Consider the following 5088-nt stretch of genomic DNA (forward strand, 5'->3'; position numbering starts at 1 on the left):
CTACTCCACCAGGGCTCCTCTGTAGGGAAGGCTAGAAAGCCAGAAAAAAGAAAAAAACTCCTGGCCAAGAGCTGGTGCGGCAGTCATGAGGAAGAACATCTTTTCCATCAGGGAATCCTAAGTTTCCCACGTAAGGCCTTTCAATGAGTGGGCTCATCCATGGAAGACATTATTGAAGATAATCTGTAATAAAATCATCTAATTGTGTATTACCCACAGCTACAAAAGGACTTCACAGCAACATCTAGATTAGTGTGTAACTGAATGACTGTGTTCTATAGACTAGCCACGTTGACACATAAAACTAACCATCACACACAGTGACATATAAGGTCAACACATCTGACACTTGCCACCCTGATCCCCCTGCCCCCAGCCTTTCTTGATGTACGTCCTGCCAACCCCAACCTCTAACCGGGTCCTCACAGTCTTTCATTGTATGCCACCTCAACACATTTTTCTTTGCTGCCACACCAGCTAGCAGAGTCCTCATTGACATCTCTCAGACATGCTCACAGTGAGCAGAGCATCCTGGCCCCTCTAGGCATTTAGCTCATGGGCCCTAGCTTCTTCTGGACCCGTTGTGCCAGCCCTGCTCCTGGCGTGGCTGTCATGGCATGTGACTAAGATCATGCACGTGTTGGTCTGGGTTGACTAGAAAAACAAATCCAGGGACACTCGTGTGTGTAAGAGAGTTTTCTATACAAGAGTAATTGTATCTTAAGAAAGCATCCAGTCGCAGTCCAGAACAAGTCCATAAGTTTGAGATTAGCCCATCAGTCTGATATTAGCCCAAATGTCTGATACTAGTCCATACATTCTCCTACAGACTCACGCAGCAAGTGCAATGGTGAGTCTGTAGGGGAATGTATGGACTGCAGAAAGATCACAGGCCAGTGGGTGAAAAGTCTTGTGGAAGCATCTCAGCACTGGCATGGCTCTCTATGTGACTCCTCCAGCTCCAGGGCTCGGGCTGCCACGGGCAGAACTCCATGTGGCTTGTCAACAGAATGGGAAGCAGAGAGTATATGTGCCGCCTCCAGGGAGGAAGACAGGAGTTCCCAGAATCCTCAGGAGAAGGCCATGCCTACACAGAGGCATCATTGGCTATGACCTTATTGACAGGCTAGACTCCGCCCCATTTGCTCAAGTTGACAGGAGATTATGTAATGGTCACAATGCATGTTGGGCACTTAGCACTTGGTTCCTAGAAACTTTGTTCAGTTTCTGCCTATGGAAAACAAGGAAGTTTGGGGGGATATTTCAGAACACGTACCTCATCTTTAACTTCCTCCCTCCCAGGTTCCTTAGATCATGCAGCCAAGCTTTCCAGAACCCAGGCAGTCTCTACACTGCATACGTGACATGCAAGCGTCCATAGCAAGCCGCGCCGGAGGATGTACCAAACACAGCAAGGCCTGGGGAAGTCACTTTCCTCTCTGACCTCTGACTCCTCAGACAACACAGTTGGTGGGCATTCTCGGGAGAAACTGCTGAGCGGCACGTTGCATGGTGCGGACACTTTGGCTTCCCCTTGGCAGGCTGCCCTGGTAAGGCAAGCAACCCGTGGGCGGGGAGGGGTAGAGTAAAAAGCAGCCACAGACAGTGAAGAACCTCTTCCAGACTCCAGGGTTGGTACCCAGACAGCCAGCCAGGTCTTGGTAGGAGTAGCTGGAGGCCAGGTTTCTGGGCGCTGCTAGGTGGGAGAGGGTGGCGCCTTCTGCGTGTGCCTAAGCTGCAAAGACCAAGAAGCCATTTCGTTCAGAGCCTTCCCTGGAGTTGAGTCTGGCAGTGTCAGGAGAGCCCTCGTTTTCCAGGGGACACCATGGGGGTATCCTTGGGGCTCCTTTTTGAAGTCATGAGGTAAAGTCCTGCCAACCTCTGTGTCCCTTGGAAAGTCCTGTTCCACGGCAGACTTGTCCCTTCTCTACCCAGAGAAGGACTGACACCGCACGTTCCCCAAGGGTCGTGGCGATATCGCTCCAGGCTTATTTTCAACAAATTGCAAGTCTGACCAGGCAGACAGACACACATACAAACAGAACATCTACTACACACTCTTCAACACACACACACACAAATATCCTCACCCCTGGATTCACCAGTGGTGGTTTTTAAACTGAAGTGAACCGAGCCCACATTTTCAGGGTCCGTTTCCATTTGAAAACAAAAAAAAGAACGTTTCCCTTCCTCTATGGCACCTTGAGGCCAGTTTGCACTGTCTCCTGGGTCACGTGGTGGTCCTTGGCTCCCCTTTGATTTATGACTTTCTTTAAAAAGAAACGGAACTGGGATTAATTTATTCCCCACGGTGAAAAATGCTCCCCTTTTCCTCCAGCATAGTCCACTTGATGCCGTTCAGTAGTTGGAGGATCCCCACATGCCACAGCTTGATAAAGATGCAACGGGCATCTTTGATAAAGAAGCAACTGTGCTTCTGACTCAGACGTCAAACCCCGGAAGGAGGCAAGGCTGCCCCGAGAGGCCCTCCAGGGCCCTCCACCAGGGTCACCCAAGGTCCCATGGGGGCTGCTCATAGATCTTAGAGAAAGGAATGACGGCACCCACTCCAATGGCAGATGGAGGCCACAAGGAAAAGCCACAGGACTTGATTGTCCAACAAAGAGTGAAAAAAAAAAAACACCCCAAGACCTGGAGCAGTTCAGAGGTGAAGGTCACTTCAGGCTGGAGCACCCAGGGGAGTGTCTGGAGGTAAAAGGGCATTTCAGCTCATCTTGAGAGATCCACATGGGTCAGACCAGTCTGAGAAGTAAGGAGGATTTCCCCAGAGAGGGCGCTAGAGGGAGCGAACACTAAGAAGCTGGGGCTGTTTGAATGCTATCCTGGGCTTGGGGTCCAGTGGGCAGACCCATGGAATTCTCAAGGAAAGTTTCCCAAGAAGAATGACGGGGAAAAGAAGTGGGCTGGACTTTATCCAGAAGGAAACTGGGGGGGTGGGGTAGGGGTGGGGGTGGGGAGGGATTACTAGCTTTTCTAAGTATAAAAGTGATATACTTAGGGAACATTTTAAGGCAATAAGTTGGTGAGATGGAATGAACCCCTCAGTCACTTACACTCACTAATGATAAGGTCTCCCGTAAATGTTTGAGCAGTTTTAATCTCATGCGTTCACAGCTAAAGGGTTGCCTGCAGCTACCAAGAACACTGAGCAAACCCTGAGTCACTTTCTCCTGCGGACTGACTTTGGCATCCCAGGAATTTGGCATCCATTCCCTCTTTGGCTCTTCATACGTTTCACCAGCTTTAGGGTTGAAATATAAGCATTATTTTCAACAGTTTATTATTATTCAACATTGGAAACCAGAGCTCGGGACCCTCAAAACTGTCGTCGGAATAGGTACACACACAGAGAGAGCTTCAAAACGCTCGTGGGAAATGGAAGGAGAAGATAATGGAGGCTTTGCTCGTTTCAGCGTGTGACTGTTGTTGTTTGTTTGTGTCCTGGCTTGATTTTGTCTGATTTTCTCCACACGAAACCCAGCCCAGGTAGACTATAGAGACAACAACTGGATGAGGAAATTCAGGGGACTTGACCGGGGAGGTTGGCAGGAGACGGAGCGTTAACACAACAGGGACAAGGAGGAAGAAGTGTCCTGGAGTGCCCGTGGCGATGGTTGCACGGCCCCTGTGAGTGTGAGTGAACCATGGAAATGTGTGAGATGTGAACCGCATGACCATGAAATTGTTGAAAATAAACTAACTTTTAAAAAAGATCATGGAATTTTTCCATAAGCTTTTTGAAGTCCCTTGTGCGTATATGTGTATTGTATATAATAGTTATATTATATACACACTATAGGTCATATATAGTATGTAGGCATATTGGGTATATAGCTATTTTCTAGCCACCTTGCCTTCTAAATGAGAGCTCCATAAAATGCTGAAAGGATCATATTCATCTTATTCAAGAGTACAGTTCTACCAGTTCTGTAGGGTCGCTATGAGTTGGAATTCACTGGATGGCAGAGTTTGCTCTGGGTTCGGGTTTGGGCTTCATCTAATAAAGATCTTGTAAAGGACTTATTGTCCTTCAGAGGTGAAATGCTAAAGACGGATGGCCTTCCTGTTACCTTCAAATTCTATAATCTGGAAATTATTATTTTACCGAACTATGTTGTGGTGAAATATAACACATGAAAAGTAACCATTTGGGGGTGTATAATTCAGTAGCATTCATTGCATTCACCATATTGGGCAACCATTACCACTAGGAATAGGCAAAGATTTCCATCAATCCCAATAGAAACGCTGTACCCTTAAGCAGTAACTTCCCTGGGAAATTGCTATTTCTTCAGGAAAGGGCTAACTCTGGGTTGTTCTGATGAAAACAGCCAGCCCGGCTTTTCACAGGAGCAGAGAAAGTATTTTAAAGAGGTAAGAGCCTGTGGTTGCTGAGTGCTGTCGAATGGATTCTGGCTCAGGGTGACCCTATTTGACACAGTAGAATTGCCCCATAGAATTGCCTAGGCTGTAATCACTACAGGAGCAAATCACCAGACAATCTCACGCAGAACCCAGGTGAGTTCAAACCTCTAACCTTTAGGTTAGCAGCTAAACTCTTTAACAATTACCCCACCAGGTTCCTTGGTAAGAGAATTTCCATTACCTGCTGCCATCAAATCAATTCTGACTCATAACAACCCTACATAGGGGTTCCAAGGCTATAAATCTTTATGGGAACAGACAACCTCATTTTCCACCCCTACCCCAAAATGCAGTGCTCCCTCACCCCCACAAATTATCTTGATTTCCACATTTGGGGAACTCAAGAGGGTCAACACATCCCAGTACAATGGATAAGCCTTGCCCTGAGAAAACCACCTTTATAATCATGGTATCTCTTTGGCCAGGTAAGAGGCTAGAGATCATTTATCAGATCCATCTCTCCAGGCCATGACAAACAGCACCAGGATACAGGGACATTGCCCTCCTCCACACACAGCAGTCCGGGGTCCATCTGAAAATCTCCAGCGCAGCTTGGGAAGGGGGAGTCTCCCAGCAAGCAGACTCTGCTACAGAGAATAGTGTGCAGGAAGCTGACCAAGGAAAGCCCTTGGGACACGCACC

General features: G+C 47.8%; 1 pseudogene; it reads right to left on the minus strand.

Annotated features, from left to right (window-relative positions):
- Positions 1-4735: 4735 nt before the first annotated feature.
- Positions 4736-4879, minus strand: LOC115868420 (annotated as a pseudogene).
- Between the last annotated feature and the right edge of the window lie 209 nt (positions 4880-5088).

This window comes from Echinops telfairi, unplaced genomic scaffold (genome assembly GCF_000313985.2).
Source record: "Echinops telfairi isolate 266 unplaced genomic scaffold, ASM31398v2 ScPeMD7_9;HRSCAF=40, whole genome shotgun sequence".
In the NCBI taxonomy this organism is placed as follows: domain Eukaryota; kingdom Metazoa; phylum Chordata; class Mammalia; order Afrosoricida; family Tenrecidae; genus Echinops; species Echinops telfairi.